General features: G+C 37.7%; 1 protein-coding gene across 1 annotated transcript in view; it reads left to right on the top strand.

The window, feature by feature from the left end:
* Positions 1–23547, top strand: part of nlgn2a (neuroligin 2a) — a 197439-nt gene that overhangs the window by 95195 nt on the left and 78697 nt on the right. The gene's annotated exons all lie outside the window — the stretch shown is intronic.

Here is a 23547-nt window from a genome sequence, read left to right as displayed (position 1 = left end):
GGAGTGGCTTTATCTGCACACACAGTAAATACCACTCTGCAAATATAAGAACATTACTGATTCAGTAGGTAGATAAAAGCATTAACACAGACACACAAACACACACCAGACTAAAAAAAGTGGTGCACTGAGTTTACTTGGTTCAGATGTGTACATCGTTCAGTGATGAATGAGGGCGTGTTCACGCTTAGCAGGTTTTGTTCGATTAAAGCAAACCTTACTGCAGGAGTAGTGAACTTCAGTCATGGAGGGCCAGAATCCAGCACAGTTTGTTGATGCTCCTACTCAAACACCTGATTCAACTCAGCAGTTAATTGCCAGGTTAAGGTGGTGTTTTTAGAGCAGGAAAATCACCAAACTGTGCTGGACACTGGCTCTGCAGTACTGCAGTTTGCTACTCCTGCTCTAGTGCAGTTCGCTTAAACAAGTGATGCTGCCATTCAAACTCTTGTGCGTCTCCAGACAAACTCCGGAGCAGTTGTTTGAAGTGCAGACCTATGGTATAAGCAGCAGAAGAATGTTCACAAGATGTGTTTTATCATCTCTTATTGGGCTCTGAATTGGTCATTATAAAACAGATTTCATTTTAGAAAGTGGCTGAGGCACATACAAAGCCATTATAAAATATTCTATAAACCATTATAAAATATTCTTTAAATATAACCCCACATTTCAACTGTATTGTGTTTAAATGTATAAAACAACACACCAAGTAAAGCTAAGCAAAAGCAGTATGCCAAGACCATGTGTTATAGTGGTTTTACCTTGCTTTGTCAGAGAAGTAACACATGGCCTCTCGTGGCTTATTGCTTTAAAATATCAACAGAGATAGATAAAACAAGACATTCATAAAACCCACAAGTTAGGCCAGAGAATACATTGGTTATGAAAGTTCGGTGGGTGTTATGCTACTAATTGTCACCAAAGCCTGTCAAAAGTCAACTTTTACGTACTTTCTACTCGTAAAGGTGTCTTTTGCTCACATCTTTTGGTTTGATGTGGAATATGTCAGTGTGAATCCTAACCGATCTATTGCTAAATGCAACAATGTATAATTTCCCTTTGGTCCAGATCCAGGAACCTGAACCATAGATATTAAGAGTGCTTTCAAACCTACGTTGTTTGGTACAGACTCATAAAATGTTTTCATTAGTTCGGTCTGTTTTGACATGTGTGATAACACCCGTGGAGCCGTACCAAAGAACTGAACCGTGCACAGGTGAAAAATGTGAGTCTCAGTCTTCCAAGTCACTTCCAAGTGAACACTGATTCAGTTTACTGCCTCTGGGAACACATTTTTATGATGGTCAGCATCAAATAAGAGATTTCAACTAGTCATGTACCAATATGGGAACTCTGGGCCAATGCCAGTATTTGATATTTACATAAACATATTTTTACATCTTGCGCATGCAAAAATGCCTTCTGTACAGGCCACTGCGCACCGGGCATGCCGTTTTGCACAGCGTCCAAAAATTTGATTCCCCAGCTCGTCACAGCATGCCATTTAGCATTTTGCCTTTATTGCATTAAATTAAAGCCATATCGAGCCCACAGAAAGCCATAGTAGATCACATGTGGCTTGAAATTTACACAGAGGTAGACAGGCAGTCTTTTAGGCAAACAGCCAAACGCTAATGGTAAGTTACCACAGCTAAAGTTACTCATATCTTTCAGCTTGAGAACAGCCTGTGAAGAGGTAGTAAACTGATACCAAGAGTGATAAGTAATGCTGAATGCTTTATTTCATTCAATTTATATGAGTAGAGTGTAAAAATGAACTTGAACCTATTAACGACTCTCTTTGCTGGTGTCTCGGGTGCCAGAATGTAACTGCTGCACCATTTAAGGTGGAATGGGAAAATTCAAACGAGGAGCTAGAGAAGAAGGAGCCAACTTCAGCTTCATAGTTTTATTGCTGGTAGTGTTTGTTTTTAAATAGAAGATTTAAGCTGTCAGAAAATCCTACCTAGAGTTCTATGTATGGAGCTACCTACTCGAGTAGCTGCAGGTTTTGTGTTTTGTGCAGTGCTGTAGGAGACATTTTAGCTGTGCTGCTGTAGGGCATCCAGTGTCACCTAAATGTTAGTGGAGCTCTTCTGGCATATAATAAATACGTCATCAAATATCTGTTTGAAATATCGGCCAGAACTAAGCTTCGGCCCAATGCTGTTGATTTTTGAAAAAGCAAATATCTGCCGATACCGATATGGTTCCGATATCATTGTGCATCCCTAAATTTAACATCACAGAATGATTTTCTGCTAGTAACAGCAGGCAAGCAGTAAAATTATAGCAAAGATATGCTTTTGAATTTGGCATATGGATTTCAAAACTTATTTTTGGCCAAGTATACATGACCTCATTGGTTACATTCAAATTGACAAACCAATCACACAGAAGCGGATATTAAACAAGATTTGTTATAACAGACTCTTATCTGTCTGTTATAGCATCTCTATTTTAAATTTTTTTTAATAGTGGCAAATGTGAAAGTAACAGAGCATTTGTGTTTCTCCAAAATGTCTGGCCCATGTAAAAAGATGCACAAAAATGTCACAGAAACTCAAACTCCGATGTGGACCTGAGCAAGTGAACTAGCATATATAAATATATATATATTACATCAACCCAGTTTTGTCTTTATTGTGTTGATGTACTATATTTTATTTATGTGGAAATGATGTACACTTATGAATGAAGTAAATTTAATGCAGTACTTTTTTCAGTGCTCACATTACCCATGAGCTCCTGTTCAGAAATGTTTAAAATCTATCTTAGAAATGGTGATAAGCACCTCTTTGTCCTGGCTCTTTTTGGACTCCATTCTTGAGAGGGGTTTCTGATGGAACTGTGTGCTTTTTGCCCTGCTGCTGTTTCTTGAGACGGCTTTTCTGTTGAGCTGTGTGCTTCTTTCTTTGCCCTGCCACTGTTTCTTGTGCCAACAAAGAGACTCTTTTTCTCTCTTTGCCATTTTCAGTCTTGTTGTTTTCTTTTTTTCTCTCTTTTTTGGAAACTAAGTTTGCGATTTGGTTTTAAGGAGTTCTCTGTGCAATATATCTTCACTTTTCTTTCCTTTTCCCCCGAAGACATCAACACAGTTTGTGGCTAATACGGTGTTTTAATTTATGAATGGTTGGATGGATCCTTAGGGGGCTAGTCAGAGTATCTTTCTGCCCTAATAGAGTAGCGCACTCACTGAGGCATCATTAGTGCTTTTAAATGAAGCTTTCTCATGGTGTTTTGCTGTTAACTAATGGTAATCTGACGTAGTGCCAGTGCCTCTGATAGCCAGCATGTACTGGGCCCATATCCTACATTTTTCTTGTGTTTTATTATTTTCCCCCAAAGTCCACTTAGGGCTTTTGTATAGGTTTATGTACAAAAACAGGCAAAAATCATTTGTACATGTCCACTTTTCAACCTTCTGTTGTCCCATTAGAATTAGGCTGATGTAGCTTCTGTGCCTTTAAGACTGATGTGTAAACGAGGTCTGTTCTCCTTATAGCTTCTGTGTGAATTGGTGGGGCTAAAAAGCTCTAGACGAATAGGCAGGTATACACAAATGTGTTGCTTTTTGTGACTCATGAAAAAATTGAATTCAAAACAAGCTGTTTTTACAAGTTCATTTCCATATATGGACCATATAAACCTGAGCGTGACCAGCACATATTAAAACTTTAACAGTGTTTACATACTACTTCAACTGTTCATACTATTTTATTTTAAAAAGGCAGACAAATGGGTCTGTGAAATAAAATAAAAATGATAAATGTCTGTATGTGCTAGATGAATGTTTGCGCCAAAGTCACTGTGTGTTTGTGTGTGTGTATGTGTGTGTGTGTGTGTGTGCGTGTGTGTGTGTGTCAGGGCCAGGTGTTGAAGGGGATGATATTTGTGTGCAGGGTGGTGTTAAGCCGGTGTGCTGAGAAAAGGATTGATTTCTCGCTGAAGGAGAGGAGTGTGACGTCTGAGGTGTGTGTTGTGTGTATGTGTGTGTGTGAGAGAGAGAAAGAGAGTGAATCAGAGAGGATGCATGTCCACCTGAGCCCAGCTGATTATCCACAGAAAAACTCATCACCTTACATTATTAGTACACACACATGCACATACTTATTTATACATCTCACATTCAACCCACCTAGCTCCTTTCTCTCTCTCTCTCTCTCTCTCTCTCTCTCTCTCTCTCACTCTCTCTCTCTCTGATTCTCTCCCTCTCTCTCTGTCTCTCTCTTTTCTTTCTCACACTTTCTCTTCTCTCTTTTTCTATGTGTGTGTGTATGTGTGTAAGCTGCTGGACCTGAGGTTGTGATAATGGAGAAGTGAAAACTGTCATTCTGTCCATCAGATCGTCATTCCATCTTTTATTGCTCTCAAGGTGGCTGCACATTTGATCTGTCACAGCTAGGCATGTGCCAGTATACAAAATAACCTAAAACTTTTATCAATATAATTCGATATTGTCACCATATTTCATGTGTGTATATATATATATATATATATATATATATATATATATATATATACACACATATATATATATATATATATATATATATATATATATATATACATACATACATGTGTATATATATATATATATATATATATATATATATATATATATACACATACATACATCCATCCATCATCTAAACCGCTTAACCTTCTGGGTCGCGGTGGGGTGCTGGAGCCTATCCCAGCTGTCATTGGGCGGAAAGCAGGATACACCCTGGACAGGTCGCCAGTCCATCGCAGGGCCATACAGTGCAATTTTTGTTTTATATTTTATTATTTCATTGTAAATTTTGCACGTGTGTCTACTTATGACATATATATATATATATATTTATATATATATATATATATATATATATATATATATATATATATGTCATAAGTAGACACACGTGCAAAATTTACAATGAAATAATAAAATATAAAACAAAAATTGCACTGTATACTGCACTGTATCATTTAATTAGTATGCTACATGCCCCAGCAGTCATTATATAACAGTGCTTACTGTGGAAACCTTTACTTAGTAGCCTATGTTTACGAGAAACACCTGCAACAAGAATGCTAATTTCTGCTTACGAGAATATGATATTTTGATTCATATGTTATCAGCAGGCTAACAGCAATGGAGTTTTTTCCACACTGGGTTCAATACTACACAGCTTCATTCTACATCCAAATGTTGGACAGTCATTCAGGTACATTTTTTAACTTGTTCCAGCTTTACATTAAATAATTTTGACAGTATTTATATATCAATGTTTTCAACAATACAAAACCAATTTGGTATGTTTGGATAATTTGAGTATAAATTCTATATGTTCTAATATACTTGTCCTTCTCAGGTTTGAGATATTTAGTAGTCTAAGAAACTGTAAATATAAATGAAGAAGGTTGAGATATGTGTAGAATGATAAACAGATTCTAAAATGACTGAGAAAGCTGTATAGCCTTGAGAATGAAGTGATAAAATTAATATCCAGAGATCCTCAAATTTCAAAAGTGTAGATCAAATTTCAAGGCAGAGAGCTTAATAAAAATGTTGTAAATAGACAATTACTGTAGATTATTTATAATTTAATAACTTCTACTTTACACAATGTATAAAAATACCTTCTGCCAAATAGTTTGTTGTATTTAAATCCACACTGTACAAGTTATTATTGTATATAAAATAATCAAAAAAGATAATATGAAAAATATATATTTCTGCTTATCAACATCATTTTGCTTAATGTGAGCCAAAAAATCAGCTACTTGTGTCACAGCATTCTGTATCAGACACTCTTTTTATACTTTAACTGCACATACCTTACTTCATATGTTATTCAGGTCACAGATCAATATATTCAAATAACCACACTCATTTCGATTAGGAGCCAACATATGGTATAAAACATAAATAAATAAATACAAAAGCACTACTTAACCTGTTTACTGCTCTCCACTCAAGCGTAAAGATTCTGTATTTCAAATCAAATGCATTTTACAAGAAAACAAAGAAAACAGGACAGTGTATGATATGAGAAGCCAGCAAGACTGAGAATAATTTCTGAAGTAAAAGAAAAGAAGTGAAGATGGGAAATACATACATTATATGCCTGGAGAATAACAGACCAAGCTCCAAACATGATGAATGTCATTAAGGATGTTTACAATAACTACGGCTAATGCTGAGTTCTGCCTTAAATGGATGCATTTATCCAATTTGCAACGTCGCTTTCACCCATTCATGCCTTTTATGGATCTCCACTTTCAGCGCAGACAGATTGAATGTACAGGCTGTCTTTAAAGTAAGCATCCAGACTGATCCCAGGCTTCCATTCGAAAGTGTCCTTGTATGTTTTCCAGGAAGAATTAACATGCAAATACTGGAACTGAATGTTGATGAATGTGATTCTGCCATACAATAGACAAGAACACGCAGCAGCTTAGACTGTAACACAATGCGCCACAAAAACCACCCAGTTCTATTCAGGTGAATACAACATGATATTGTCGAGAAGGGCTGAATGTAGCAGGATGAGGCTTTGTGCAACACAATGCCATATTTTATTTTTATTTAGCACGTATATAAGAGGGAACTCAGTAGACCATGTTAGTGCTACACACATATATACAAAACCTAATTAAAGAGTTGCTAAAGACAACAACATCCACAAAACTCAAAAAGATTCAGTAACAAGAACCAGCAACGTTTTATTATGTATTACATAGTAGAGGAACACCATAAGAGAACATGTCAGAAAAGATGTAGTGCGTCTGCTTATGTTCTGCTCATGAAATAGTCAAGCGAGTAGGCAGTTACTCTTTACTTGCTACTTACTATTCGTTATTTACTGAGGACTCAATTGTGCATGACCTAATGTTTTTCTGACTTCACTTTATAAAAGTTAACAAAACACAATTTTTTGTTATTCACCAAAGCAATACTGTTGTTACCTCTGCAGATACCAGTGTTGGGGGGAATGTGATGCAAAGTTACAGGTTACAGGAATGTGATTACTGTTTCCCGTAACAGTAGTAGTGCAACGCATTACAGTATAAAAGCCTGTAATCAAATTACAGTTACTGCCTTTGATACTTGCATTACCCATATGTGATATGGACCCATATGTGATATGGACAGAGCAATATCAGTTGCATATGATGTATTCAAAACATACATCTGTGTCTGTACATAATTGAGCATGTGTGCTAACTGCACCAGCTAACTGCTTAACTTTGCTTATGAATATGAGCAGTGCGAGTGGGAGAAGTACTGTCTCCAACAAGTCTGTCAAAGCATCTGATAATGTTAATATGAAACTAATGGATATAGATCCCTGTGTTATGGAAGAAAGAGTCTAGACCTCATCTAATGATTTTATTTTGAGGCAGCTGTTTCTGAAATATTTCTAGTGGCTAGTTTTCAAACAGCATCAGATTTTCATTTTTATCAGCATAACTGCGTATGCCTGACTGAAAGGCAGAGATATTGACAGACCTTTCAAAAAATGTTTACTATGTTAAGTACTGAAATGAATTTCCCCTTGTACCATTTGGTACAGATCTGTGTCAGTTTCTGAGTAATGGGATTACAATTTAAGAGTAATTAGTAATTTGTAATGGATTATTTTGAGTAACTACCCAAACACTGGCAAATACTGCCTACTTAGTGTAAGATAGCAAATACTATTAAAAACAAACCAGGTGGGGTACAGCTGTTGTTTCAGTCTTGTTTCTTTGTACTTACTTTGTAGTTACCAGTTCTATATTTAGACGAATTATTGAATTGAATAATTACATGATGTTACAGTCACTATTTCATCTTTATCAGCTGTACTTACTCATTTCTATCTGGTATGCATGTATTTCCTGAAGCAGTTTGGTAATATTTACCATTATGATGTTAGTTCTTGGCATCACATACTGCTGGATTCCTGGTGTTTCTCACATTAGTTGCTCTGTACTTACATTTACAAACTGCAAACTATAAACCAGAGAGTACTTGTAAGAACTGCATTTACTCATTAAACCCTGATTAGTTAATAAAGTGTAGTACCAAGTACTGCTGTGTATATCTGGTTAATATCACATCAGTTACTATGTACTTGCAAGCTATAGGGGTATCAGCAGAAAATCCTGGATTGGATATGGGAGAGAAAAAATAATTAATCTGAGCCAATCTGGTAATAAATCTATCCTGAAATAGCACACAGTCACACTGTGTGTTGTGATGTTGTCAGCTATGTATTTCTTCCTGTGGCCGTGTAGAGTGATTGAGTAGTTTGAGCATGATAGTCTACTTTTAGATGCTCATCTTAAGTGAAGTGCTTTAATTAAAAATAACTTATTTGAAAGTACTTATTTGCAGTAGTTTTCTAAAGAAACAGTATCTGTATGTGTATAAAGATGTGTATCTGTATCAGGATTGTCCAATGAGGTTTCAGTAACATTTTTAGTATTAGAACAATAAAATTGGTATCGTGCCATTTCTAGTCACTTTATTAGACCATATTGTTACTGTAGTATAGTCCATTGTTACTGTAGTATAGTCCATTATTACTGTAGTGTAGTCCATTATTACTGTAGTGTAGTCCATGTACTGCTGTAGTATAGTCAATGTGTTGTTTTTCTAAGTATACGTCAACACATCCTCTACAGAGAACAAACTTAAATATGACATTTTTCTGCAGTATTTGGGCTACAATTTCTATTTATTTGCACATTTTAACATTTTGAGAGAACTAAAACATTCAGTTTAAAATGTGCCATAACTTTTGCACAGGCCACATTTTGTGTTGTATTTTTTTTGAATATGTTAAATTCAACAAATAAACAGTAATTGTGTATTAAGATGTGCAGAAATGTTTTAATAAATAATAGATAGTTATGTAGATAATTTATTTTTACTTAGAAAATCAACAAAACATGTAATCTGACCATGGATGCCAAAATCCTGCATATGATTGTGGTTCATATTTTTACTTTTTTATTTCTATAATAGTCTGATTTTACTGTAGTATAGTTATTTTTTCTACTGTATTATGGTTCATGTTTTACTGTAATATAGCCCATGGTGGTTGTTATAGTATGGTCAGTTTTTGAGACTGTAGTATACCCCACATTTATATCCCATGTTTTATATTGTAGTTTAGTGATTGTTTTTACTGTAGTATTGATTGTGTTTTAATCTGGTATTGTTCATGTTTAAGTGTAGTATAGTCCGTGTTCTAACTGTAGTATAGCCAGAGTTTTTACTGTAGTACAGTTCATCTTTTCTACTGTAGCTTACTCTGTTTTTACTATAGTGTAGTCTGTGTTCCTACTGTACTGTAGTGCATGCGTAATGTAGTATAGGGCCTGCTTTGTTCTTGTAGTTGAGTGCTACTAAAGGCACTCCAGTGAGCAGGAGATGTTTTTTTTCTTCTGCTGATGCGCTTGCACATCTCCCATCAGGCATGATTGGCTGATGCAAATTGCAGAGAAAGAGTGTTTGTATGTGTGTGTTTCTGTGTATGTATGTGTGTGGCTTTCTCTCTTTCTCTCTGATAAGCCTTCTCTTTCAATCCCTGTTTACCCTCTTTCCAGCCTTTCGCAAATCTCCCTAACCTTTCTAATGCGATTCCCTGCTGCCCCTTCATTCCTTTTATTTCGCTGTATACCTTCACTGCTCTCTCTTTCAGTGCAGTAGTTAGCTTGTGGGGTATGATGTGTGCTGACAGCTGACTATTCGCCTGTACCCTTCCATTAGCAGTAGTGTTCTATACCTCCATTATCCCCTCTACCGCACGCAGTGTCTCAGAGCCATACAGACATACCTACACCACACACACTCTCTTGTCCTACATTCTTAAAAAGATAGTTCTTCAAGGGTTATTTAGGAAAGAAAACGGTTCTATATAGAACCATGAACTCTCAAGGAACTCTTTGCACGATTAAAGGGTTCTTTGCATCATGAAAGGGTTGATGGAGAATGTGCTATATATGGTTCTATATAGAACCTTTCAGAAAATGGTTCTATATAGCACCAAAAAGGTTCTTCTGTTGTTACATGTTTGACATCTTAACAATAGAAGAACCCATTTTGGTGCTATATAGAACCCTATTTACAACACATTCTCCATCAACACTTTGATGATACAAAGAGCCCTTTAATCATGCAAAGAATTCCTTGAGAGTTCATGATTCTGTATAGAACCATTTTCTTTACTGTAGAATCCTTGAAGAACCATCTTTTAAGAGTGTAGTACTACCACCTAGCATTAGTAGAGATTACCTTTTTTGAACAGATCTACACAGATAAGAGATCAGTCCAGTGGTACATCGCGAAACTTGTAAGGTTAAAGCAGTGAGCTACAAGAGGCCCAGCATTACAGTGATTTTACCACAGTGAAAGATGTTGGCGTTACAGAAGATGGCAGCATGCAGTCTGTAAATGTTTCCATGATGACAGCATCACCATACTAACAGGGCAGCATAAACTAAAACTAATCTAATTAACCATTGCTCCACCTGTTTTCCCTGTTTTGTACTATAATACTTTATACCAACACTGTTTGCTATCCGGTGTCGACCAGAGGAGGATGGGTTCCCCTTCTGAGTCTTGGTTCCTCTCAAGGTTTCTTTCTCTTGCTCTTAGGGAGTTTTTCCTTGCCACTGTCACCACTGGCTTGCTCTTGGGGGCTTGGACCCGGATTTTTTCTGTAAAGCTGCTTTGTGACAACACCTCTTCTAAAAAGCACTATATAAATAAACTTTGCTTGCTTGCTTGCAGCGGTGTACGATTGGACTAACTGCTGCAGAATGATATGGAGCATCTAATTTGTCGTCATCTGTCTGCTGTCATAGTGTAAATGCAGCATAATCCACAGCCGCAAATAGTCGATTACTGTGTGTATTAAACTGAAAAATTCAAAATGTGATAAAATACACATCTCTATTCTTAAGGTTCAATAAAAAATTGGATCTATTATTAAAATAATGACAGTAAACCGTTATTTTACCAAGCTGTTTCTTAAGAGTAGACCACGATTGCCAAACAACATGAAGACAATTCTGAGAGCATTACATTGTGAAGGTATACCAATTTCAACACATTATTGAAAAATAAAAAAAATAATGTTTAGAACAGTACATCAACATTAACAACAATTTAGAACTCTATTGAGAGATGTTGTCAAAACATCTCTCATTTACCATCTTTTGTCAGAACCACTGTCAATATTCAAAACTAGACATTTGATTGCGTTCTGTGGGTGGGAATAAGAAGGTCCTTAAAGTCTTAATAGAATATTTGTATTAAAATAAAATATTTCTTTTTCAGTATTCACTTTTGGACTCCACTGTACATAAAATTGCCTCTTACTGTATTAATGTTATTCTTATATGTTCTAATATTAGTGTTTTCCTAAGTATAATTTTCTGAGGTGCCTAGGACTCATATGAGCTGATCCTATGCTGGCATAAATGGGCATTCTATACTAGTTACATGTGTGGGTTCCACAGCTCCCTCTGTTGGTGTATGACCCATGGACAGAGTCAGTGCTGGGGAATAGTGTGTGATAAGAGAACATGAATTTCTGTGGGTGCAGTGCTGAAGAAGCCTGAGATGTGTGTGACAGGACTATTAGGCAGTGTGAGTAGAGGAATAGTGCAGGCAGCACAGAACAGGTTAAAGCGTTAGAAGGACCATCATTTAGTCTGGGGGCTGTGTGCTTGTGTGGTGGTAGTGTGTGTGTGTGTGTGTATGTGTGTGTGTGTGTGTGTGTGCATGTGTGTGTGTAGAGGAGGGTTAATCAGCAAGCCTGTCAGCTCCTGGCTGCATCTGCACCATCTACAGGGCTGTCAACATCTTCCGTGCTGCCCACATTAAACACACACACACATACACACCAGTTAAAAGCTGACAGACTCACAGGGCAGGGAGGGGGAGAGAGACAGAGAGAGAGAAAGAGAAAATGTACAGAGGAAGAGATAGATGCTGGTGCCTACTGAACCACCAGCGTGCAGCGAGAGATAATTGCTGAGCTAGCATTAATCAAACCACAATGAGACTACAATTTAATTCACTGCTTTAAATCTTATTAGAGAGGCTTTTAATCTTACCAGAGACTGCGCTTGGATTTTATCAATGAACCTTGAAATGATATCAAAATAGTCCAGATTGTTCATCTAAAACCAATATAATGAAAATCATAGATACAGAGCTATCAAAACATGTTTGTAATCAGTTTTTAGAGCCATAGATCCATAAACACGTCAAGCCCGCTTTGTTTCTGTTCTTTTTTTCTGTACTTTTTCCTTTTTTTTACTCCCACAGGTGACTGTAGTGCAATATCTGTGCTGTGAGAACTTTGTTAAGCTTCTCCTCTCCATCGAGCACCCGCTGAAACGACTAGCGTTTTTCAGCCTTGTTTCAAAGAGAATGAGAAATGAGACATTAAGAAAATGTGAAACATAAGCTCTGATACCCCAATTCCTGCTAGAAATGTGAATCATTTGGGCCAAATGAAAGTTTTAAGCCCTGTCATCCAGTTTGCTTTCTCATTTCCTCATGTGAATTTGAATCACTTGCTGAAAGAGAAATGAAAAAAAGCTAATGTCAGGTTTCGCATTCCCAAGTCTTCAGTCAGGCGGTACAGTCACGCACAGGTATGAGATATAAGCTCACATTCAGGCTGTATAAAATGCATTAACCCAAATGTATCTTTACAGAAATATTCAGAGACTTTAGCTTTGTACCCTTCAACATGTTAGAATATGATGCAGCACTCTTAACGCTCTTTCAGAAAGGGTTGTATATAGTAATAAAAAGGGTTTTATCACTCCTAACAATAGTGGAACCTTTTTTTTCAATGCTGTAACTTTTTAAAGAGGTTGTTTTAAGAACCATATACTACACCTACCAGCTATCATAGAGAAGGACCATTTGTCCATGCGAAGAACCATTTATCAATTCAAATGGTTCTATGTGTTCATGGTTCTATGTGGAACCATTGCCTTTACTAAAGAAACTGTAAAAGTGTAGTGTATTTGCAATGTGTGAAATGTCCATGTTGGCCATAGTAAAATGGATCAGCACATGGAATCAGAGCTTTCTGTGTGCTATTGTGTTTTCTATCACTGTGTAAAAGAAGCAGTATGCTGCCCTGTTTGTTGGATGCACTGCTTCTGAGACAGTGTGCACACACATTCAGAACATTTCACATTTACAGTATTTGGTAGATGCTCTTATCCAGAGCAACTTACAGTTTTTGATCATTTTTACACAGGTAGGCGAAGGTAGTGTTAGGAGTCTTGCCTAGGGACTCTTACTGGTATAGTGTAGGGTGCTTGAACCCCATTCTGTGGCCTAGAAGGCAGAGGTGTTACCCACTATACTATACCAACCTACAGAACAGCATTTAGGGTACTGTTATTGATTTGTTTCATCAGAGTAATGATAAAAGGGGACTGAAGTGAGAAGTATATTGATGGTAGTTTGTGACACCTCTTGAGAATTTTCAGCTTTGGTAGATCATAGTCTTTACATATCAAAATAAAAGGTTGGATGAGAAATGAAGTTACTAAAAAAGAAGACTAGAGAAAAAGGCAGCAATAGCCACCTGTGTACTATGTAAACACTGTAAAAGTTTCAAAGCTGCTCAGTCACCAGTCTATACATTCCATATCTAGAAAACAGCCCATTTTTTGGTGTCACAAACAAAACTACATATCTGCCTATTCAGTCTTTAGCAGTTTCAGACCCACCCATTCACATTGAAAGTGTTTCACCCCATATTACTTTTTGAATGCAGTGTAGCCAATCAGAGCAGAGGTAATTTATATGTCTTGAAGGCAAAGGACCGAAACAGTCTGTCTGATTCTAAGGGGATAAAGAAAGGTTGGAAAAACAGTCGTGAAAAAATGAAGTACAACTGTTACATAAACCCTCAAACTACCTTTCATCTGTCTAGTGCTGCAAGCCAACCAGACCTGTTCTAAACCTGATACTTCACACTAAGGCTTAAAAGTGCTTCTTCTGTGTCTGATCAGAGTTGCTCTGATTATACTTCCACACTACTGAGCATGGGTAGAACTATACTTCATTTGACAATCCTCTCTTTGTCATTGCTTTTTTTGCCCTACTTCTTAGATTATGCCATTCTTTTTCCCTGTCCTTTCCACCGTGCCTTCACTCCACATTTTGTTTATTATGTATGTGATGATGACAAGAGAGACAATAGCAGCTCTAGTGTAGGAGTGTACTGAATATAATACTGAAATACTAAGTGTAATTCCCAAATACTGAGTGTGACATGTTTCCTTGCCCATAAATATCTGTTGTTTTCAGCATTAAACTTCAAGGCCCAAACTAAGCTTGACTATATATTAACTAAAGTAACTAACCAAACTAGTCTCTGTAAATGGTGCAGTCTCAACTAGGGGAGGTATGGATAAACCAGTCAGTGCTTCAGTACTTTAACCCCTTGAACTCTGGGCTTATTATTTAGCTCCTAGGACATTGAGTTACTACTATAACTGATTCAGTAATTACTATGAATCTACTATGAAAGCTATATATGAGACAGGAATGAAGGAATTCAAGTGTGGGCCCATATACACAGTTCTAGGAAATAACTTTTATTGGTATAGAACTTTCACCTCATGTGGAGGTTCTCTGAACTTTAAAAAGGTCCTTTGTACCTGGACATCTCATTTACAATTGAAAAAGTTCTTTACGGAACTGAAAGTGGTTCTTCTATATATCTTTATATCTATATATCTATATATCCAGATATCTATATACAAAATAGGCCTACATGTATTTTATGTATTTAATGTCAATTCCAAAAAACTTGGGACAGAATGTGAAATGCAAATAAAAACAGACACCGTTGATTCATAAATCTACTTTCCCTGACATTTAAACGAAAACAGTAGCAAGACAAGATATTTAATGGTTTACCTTATCGAAGGCAGTGTTTTTTGTAAACCACAAGTGAATGGCTCTGACCTTCAACCCTTCAGACGGTCCTGTCCATGCCTGTTTCAGCATGACAACAGAGAGTGTGGGTGCTAGACTGGCAGGCCTGCAGTCCAGTCCTGTCTCCCTTTGAAAAAAATGTAGTGCATTATGAAGCACAAAATATGACAACAAAGGCCATGTATGGTTGCGCAGGTGAAGATGGAAGAACCGAAAAAAATTCCACTTTCAAAACTGCATCAATTTAAGTCTTCAGTCATAAATAATTATTAAGTAATGTTAAAGGGAAGGTGATGCAACACAGTGGTAAACATGGTAAACACTAGCTTTCTTGGAAGGTGTTTCAGGAATCCAATTTGAAGTATATTTCAAAAAAAAAATTCATAAAGTGAAACATCAAATATTGTGTTTTTGTACTGTTTACAGTATAACACAAGTCAGACAGAATTTACTGACCACTGCTGTCTGCTTCTGTTAGCATTTCACATACTGTCCCAACTTTCGTTTTAAAAATGAGAAATAATGACCATCCCAAGGTCTGTAGCTGAAAGCCAGCTTTTCGGCACTAAACAGTTCTGACTCTGTTCTTAACTGGGTGAACCTGGATGTGCGTTCCACTTCACACATGCATCATAATGGGATAGAGAGTTGAGAAGTTGAAATGAAGCAAAGGTGACTAAAATTCAGGCTGAATTATAGCATTCGCATACCTCTAGACACACAAGAGCTTGGGCATGTCCAGGCTGGTATTGTCTGTCACCATCACAAAGTAAATAAGATGCTGAGTGAAAGCACAGTGGAAAGGGCAGGGAAAGAGAAGGGCATGCACTATAAAGTAGGGCAGAAATGCAAAATAAAGAATCAGTAGATCGGACTGTCAGCTGAGATCAGATTCTCTCCATGCTTACTGTGTGCAAACCTGTGTATGTGTGTGTGTTTGTGTGTGTATATTTTTTTGTGTGTATGTGGCTGTTATTTACGCTTGAACTTCACAGCCTCTCGATCGGCGCCATTGATCCTCTTTAAATAAAGACAAATCAAATCGGCTCTATTTAACCACTCTATTTTGGAGCGCTTGCGAGACATGGAAAGCAGAGAAAAGAGAGTACAGGGAGCATCGTAAGTGCTGCAGATCAGGCAAGAGAGGAGAACGGAGCGGACTGACAGAAGAGCAAAAGATGAAAGAGAGAAGGGGGGATGCTCTGAGCGCTAAAAGAAGTGGTGGATGGGAACGGGGGAGTTCAGGGGATGAGGGAGAGACAGAGAGAGAGATAGAAAGAGAGAGAGAGTGAGAGAAAATATGGTTTAAAAAAGGAGTGGAAAGAACACTGCACTATCTTGAGATTTGAGCAAAAGGCGACTGTAAATGAAGTCCCATAACGAAAGGCAAGGGAGGGAGAGAAGGAGAGACAAAGAAAGAGAGAGAGCGACATAGAGAGAGGTAGAGAGAGAGGGGAGGGGGAAAAAGAAAGAGAGGGAGAGAGAAACAGTGAGAGAGCAAGAGAAATAGTGAGAGGCAGAAAGGGAAGGAGAGAGTGGGAGAGAGAGATCAGAGGAAAAGAGCGAGGGAGGCTGGGGGAGAAAGAGGAAAAGACGCAGGCTAGAATGGTGCACTTGTTTCTGTCGATGCTGTTATGAGGCAGTGAAGATGGAGAGCACAGGGAGGCCTTTGTTTGTTATAACAGAATTCCTCACTGCTTCTCTTCATTTTTCATTCTTCCACTCTCTCTCTCTCTCTCTCTCTCTTCCTCCTCTTTTGCTCTCTGTCTGTCTTCACCCCTAACTGACTTTCCATTTTTGTTTTTCCCCTTTTCTTTCTCAGTGTCGTTTTTCTCTTTGCCTTCTCTTTCCTGAAGTTCATCTGTTCTCCTCTCAGAAAGCAACTCCAAATTCTTATCATATACAGTTAGTGAAAAGGAACTTAAAATCCAGATCTGGGGCCAGTTGCACCAGCTGTATGGGAGTTCAGATGTAGGCTAGTTATAATATAAGTGTGTGCTTAGTTCAGGTTTACGCATTACTAAATCAAAACGGGCTGCAGTACACAAACTAATTTATGTGCTGAGCTTAGGAGTTATTAAATATTTACACCTCCCCTTAAGCAGGTGTTGGTGAACTAACGGGAACAACACACACACACACACACACACACACATTTTCTAAGCCTTTTGCTAATATAAGTTAATATAACAATAATAATAAACTAATAAACAATAAACGCTGTATGCTTTGGTTTTACTTTCATCTCCAAACCAGATTGATGCTTGCCATTTAGCCAGATCAACAGAAAATGTTGTTTGAATGTTTAAATATCTGCACATTTGGGTGTTGTGCAGAGACATAAAAAACAAATAAAGAAACTATTCAGTTCATAAAACTTCAAAAAAATCATTTTTCCATGGCATGTTTCCATGGCAGCGTGTTCATTGAATGGTATTGCTTTGGTGGTGCAAGCACATTTAGTAAAAGGATAGTTTGAAACTAACTAAAGACTTAGTAAAGACTTTATGCACAAACTTAAGCACAAACTTACAAACATATTCTTACGGGTACCACCCAGTTCTGCTCATTTCGTCAGGCTACATGTCTCCCTTATATTGCAAAGTTAAACAATAAGAAGAAGAAGAATAGCTCTTTTCTTTTTAGTTACAAAATCTTTAAATTCATTTGGTTATAAAAATGCTTTAGATAGGAAGATTAGCAAAACATTAAAAAGATTAAACATTTTGGTTGAAATGAAGTAACAGCACACTTACAAACTATACAGTAAAAAGAAACGCAGTAGTCTAGTCATATGGTAGTTTGAACAAGTATGTTTTTAATCTAGATTTAAAAACACCTACTAACCTTACATTTCTAATGTTCTCTGGAACTCTATTCCAGTGATCCTAGGAATTTATAGTAAGACTACAAATTCCTAATTTATTATTCATTTAATAATCTTATTAATCTGCTGCACAGGACATGTACTGTCACACAATGCACCCTTTAACATCAAGCTCAAGTTTATTTTGCATTATAAAACAGTAGTTCCGGTCCTGTAATCTGATTGGGTGAGCCGCGTTCAAAGCCGTTGTAAAATCACCGATATTCCACGGCTATGATTGCCTCCCAGCGACTGACTCTGTATTACTGCGCCACAGTGCAAAAAAACCTTCTGCTGTCAATGGATTAATCTTTGACTCTAGTGCTAATCACACGGAGCACCAAGTGTACTGATGAAGTAAGAACCTGTTTTTTCAGCCCCTCAGTTTAAACAAACTTATTTTCTAGGCTGGTCAGCTAGCCAACAGGCTAAAAGCTAGCAAACATGCTAAACAACTCCAACAAACAACTCCAACATCACGGGCAATATAAAAGTCTAAAGAATGTCACCTGAATGGATTACACGCTGCAGATGTCCGTGTGTCAGTCAGAAGTAGCATCAAACCAAGGCTGAATCCCAATAGGCTCCGTACTCCCTAAATAGTGTGCTGTGTAACATTAAGTTTAGAAATTCAAGCTTCTGCTGTCAAATAATGCACTGCTTGTCGAGTATGAATGTGGATGAATCCCAAATGACCATTTTTAGCAATATTTTGCATTGTTGGGGTGCAGGAGTATTTAAATTTCTACATAGTGCACTATATTGGGGGCAGGGAGCCGTTTGAGATTCATCCCCAGTGTGAGAAAAGTGGCGTTGTCAGACTGGCAGAAGAAGACTTGCGGTGGTAATTTGGTGACCAAAAAGGACTTATAAACTGAAAGTTTTTGCATTAAACAGTGCTATGTTACATATGTTTACTGTTATATGAAAAATGTTTTAAAAAATCATGAAATGTCTGCAGTTTACAGCAATGGGTGACATTCTTGGGTGCAATGGGTGAACATTCTTCTCCTCATTCAGCGGTCCATGGTTGCTTAGCAACAATACTGTACTCTAAAGGAACTACATTTCTTGGTGGAATACTTGTGTATGTCGATTATTATTATTAATAACTTAAATAGTTATCTAAAACATTGTGCATTTTAGTATATTTTATGTTGAAATTATTCACTTTTCACAATCAGTTTATGAGCTGGAAAAAGATTAGGCTAGTAATGATAGCTGAGATAACAGTCCATTAGTATTTATCTGTTTATCTTCAAGACTTTTGAATGACTGCCTTCCTCTGTGTAAATTTCAAGCCACATCTCTCCTACTATGAATTTTGTGGTCTCGTTCTGTGTTCAATTTGTGCAGTTTATCCATCCATCCATCCATGTTTTACATATACACATCGTTCGATACCGATATCTGATACTTAACATGTACATATGTTTACATCTTGGGTATGCAAAACTGCCTTCTGTAAAGGCCGCTGCACACCAGACCAACCGGGCTGCATCCAAAAATTCAGAACCCTTGTTTCTAGTGGAGATACGCTCAACTTTAAACTGTGTTTAAACTGTGTTTAAAGTGATTCTTGTATAATACTTATCGTTATGACTAAAAGACATTCAGTCCACCAAGCGCTGTGACAACAACCAGCATCTTTGGTTTGTTACGCTAAATTAAACTATCACTGTCAGACTCTTTGTTTGGCTTTAGGTCCTTTTCTGGCATCTACTGGGAAGGTAGACTTAAGATTAACAGTTATTTACACATAGAAACAATCTATCATGTCCATATGCCTGTGTGACACGTGTGCACACAAAGGGGAGTCAGAGTTCGGCACAACACTTTTTACTTGGGTGTCATTATGCAGCTGCTGCACTATTTAAGGTGGAATGGGAAAATTCATACAAGAAACTGGTGAATAAGAAGCCAACTTCAGCTTTGTAGTTTTAATACTGGTAGTGTTTTTTTAAAAAGGAGATTGAACCTCAGAACATCCTACCTATGGTTTTATGTACAGAGATATCTACCTGTGTAGCTGCAGGTTTTGCTTATGTGTGCAGCGCTCTGAGAGACATTAGCTGTGCTGCTGTAACATTGCTCTTCTGGTATACAATATATGTGTCATTAAATATTGTTTGAAATTTAGGCCAAAACTAAGCATCGCCACCATGCCGATGATGTTTAAAACAGGAAACATTGGCCGATACCAATATGATTCCGATATCATCGTGCATCCCTACTGTCTATTAATCTCTATTAGGAACTCACCCATATGAAAAATTTGGGCTATAATTATCTGTCGATGCCAATTGTGATAAAACTGTGATAAATAAACATTTTAAAAAAGTAGAAATGTACTTGGATTAGCATTGCAAAGAAATGTAAATGCAGTAAAATGAATAAAATGCAGAGATTTTTGTGCAGGAGTCCAACGTCGCAATTAGATTCCAATATAATTGTGTATACCTACTATCTGTCCTGTCTGTCTGTCTGTCTATCTATCTGTCTATCTATTTAGGCCAAGCATATCAAACTGGGCCATATCAAATCCTTCTGGGCCAAATTGCTGCAGAGATTAGCATTTACCCTCATCTAACGCTCTGGATTCAGTTCATGAAGGCCTTGCTAATTAGCTGATGAGCTGAATCAGGTGTGTTTAATGAGGCAGCGTGCTGAAGTGTGCAGTGTGTTGGCCCGCACGGACTGGATCCTGACACATGTGATCTAGGCGAAATAGAGAAAGTCCAGACAGGGTAGTTGATATGTTGGAACTTTCTTTTAGAACTTTGCTCCTTTGCCCTGCTTATCCACTAAGAAACAGCATTACTGTCCCATAGTCACAGGTGTGCTGGTAAAGTTTTACTCCACAAAGCTGGCAGTTTGGCTGCTTTATAATCAAGCTTTTATAATCAAAGCAGAAAGTATCCATCACTTAATTCTCTTTATTTCTTCATCATATTTCATCTCCCTTACTGTGCCCTCTCTCCTTTTTCAAATATTGTTGCTCATTTATGTTCATTAATATTAATAAAAGGATGGGAGAGAAAAAGAGAAAAATCATGAGATTAGAAATTAAAATGATTATAGAGAAAATCATATCAGATCATTTCTTTCCCATTTTTGGGTTGGAGTTGGTTTTTCAATTCACCTTAATATCCTTTTAATTATAACTCTCCATACTAGGAAGCTCTAATCCATTTCCCTACATGCTTGAGTTGATACATGTGAGATTATGTTCGACGATAGTTTTAATGCACTTCTTTTTTAGAGCTACTTTATTTCTCTCTGTATGGATCCACTTGCAGTGTGAAGTGGATGTCCAAAATATTTCCAGAAATACATTCCTTTTTTTGCTCACAGCATTTTTACTCTCTCTTTCTCTCTACCCACTTTCCTCTCTCTCTCTCTCTTGCTCTTCCCCCTTCTCTCTCCCCTCTTTCTCTTTTTCCCTCTCTTTTTCTCTTGCTCGCTCTTCTCTCTCCTCTTTCATTCTTTCTGTCTCTCTCCCCTTCCTCTCTTCTTTCTCACCTCCCCCTTCCTCTCTTTGTCTCTCCTCCTTCTTTCTTTTTCTTTCCACTCTTTCTTTCTCCCTCCGCCCCCCAGCTCTCTCACCCCTCTTTCTTTCTCTGTTTCTTCATTCTTTGTCTTTCTTTCCTTCTCTCTTTCACTCTTTCTCCTCAGTCTTTTTCAGTCTCTCCTCCTCTTTCGCTTTCTCCTCTCTTCCCTCTTTTTCACTTTTTCTTACTCTTTCTCTCCTCTCTCTCCCTCTCTGTTTCTCCCACCCACACCCCCCCCTCTCTCGTATAGAGCTGCTATGATTTAGCTGAACAGTCCTCCATTTTCTTTCAGCCAGCCCAGTGATGCATTCTACACAGTCTCTGTGGTACATGGGAGTGGATCAAAGTGAAAATGAACACTTAAATGACTTATAAAGGTCTTCACTCCCACAGGCCTAAAGCACATTGGTTCAACATTACTCTCCCCTTTACTGCAAAATGTACTGCACTGCTGATTCAACATCGAAAATGGGTGACATCAAAAGCACGGCCTATTGAGAAGAGAGTAAAATCTGCAAAGCGTTTGCTCCGACCCGGCGCAAAACCACTTCAGTTCACTAACGAGCTTTTTTAACAAAGAAGAGAACATAAGTAGTGAAGTCAGTTTGGAGGCTGAGTTAAGGCGCCCTTGTGTTATGCGTTTAAAGGACGGAGGTTGAAGATCAATTTGAAGTAATAGCGAGACTGTGTACAGCAAGACTGACAAAAACTTCAGAGAGAATCTTACAAAGACACTGTAGTGCTGAGGTCGTTGCTGCTTGCTACCAGCTCAAAGGCAACTATGTTCTATTTTACTTTTCTTGTATTTTTCTTTCCCATAAATTATAATTATGTATAAACCAGTTTTCACATCATCATTTTCCAACCTCTCCTTATGCCTGAGAATTAAACAGGCTGCGTTTGTTACTGTAACTTTAAGGCTGATATATGTAAATCCTGTGTTCTGATTGGCTGTCCTGTATTGGACTATGTTTAAAAAGCAGTCCAGGTTGACATAGGGAGCAAGGGAGCAAACATGTTCATCCACTATTCACTGTTGACTCTGCCTAATGTGGACATGCATGTGCTGTATGTCCTCTGGAGGCAGATTTAAACAAGCTAAAGGGACCATCACCAAAGTCTCTGAATGTTTCGCTAGGGAGATGTTCTGATTGATGGGTTAATCATTTTCCCCACATCATTCGGTGCAATAATGCTACTACAAACTGTCTGCAGTAACATCACCTCTTATCACTTCTGCAATAACATCACCCCTTATCACTTCAGTGTCAATGGGCAGCTAAAACTGCTGAATATGTAAGTGCGTGTTTGTGGTTGTGACATCACAACCATGGTGAATTCAAAATGGGCTGCTTTTGTAGCTTAACTTCCATGTATGCACTGTAGGACTAGGTACTCTTTGTAACTTAACAACGTTTACATTGAGATTGTGTCACAATACCCCCCCCCTCTGGAAAGACTCTTTGGACCTGACCCATCTGGAATGGCTCATTCCAGCTTTTGCTCATCTTTGGCTCCACCCCTCTGTCATTAAACATACCTGTTGTTAGTTTATGGGCTCAATAACAACCCTTACATTATACTCCTGCATTTGGTCTTGTCCCTTACGAAGTTTACTTGAGCTCTAAGCTTCTGAGTTTACTTGTATAGTTTACTTGATACAGACACAGTGTTGATCTGTGTTGGTTTCTTATGTTTACACCCCTGCTTTGTCTCCCGTTTTTTTGTCTTTTGAATTTGCCTAGTGCAGCGGTCGGCAACATGCGGCGCCACAGCAGAATTAGATTTTTAGGTAAAAAGAAAATCCTTCTTTGCAGTAAAATAAAGCTTTTTGACAGTAAATGGTTATAAACGCTGGAGTTAATGTATAACTGCTTATTCACCCTTCAACACTGAAGATCGGCGCACAGACTGCTGGTCACCATAGCATAAAACAGTCTTGCGTAGCTAGTAGCTAACAAAAAGACAAAAAGAAAGATTTAAGACAAACATTGATAATTTGGAGATGAATGAAATTGGAGACTGGTTTCGTGCTAAGTTTGATCTGCAGCGAGAAACTGTGAAACACTGAAGTCAGCTTCTCGCTCGCCAGCTTCTTGTTCAAATTTTCACGTTCCACCTTAAATGGTGCAACAGTTAGCTACTCAGTTAGCTACATTCTG

The sequence above is a fragment of the Colossoma macropomum genome, unplaced genomic scaffold (assembly GCF_904425465.1).
Source record: "Colossoma macropomum unplaced genomic scaffold, Colossoma_macropomum, whole genome shotgun sequence".
NCBI classification, from domain to species: Eukaryota; Metazoa; Chordata; class Actinopteri; order Characiformes; family Serrasalmidae; genus Colossoma; species Colossoma macropomum.
This window is presented reverse-complemented; position numbering and strand designations above follow the sequence as displayed.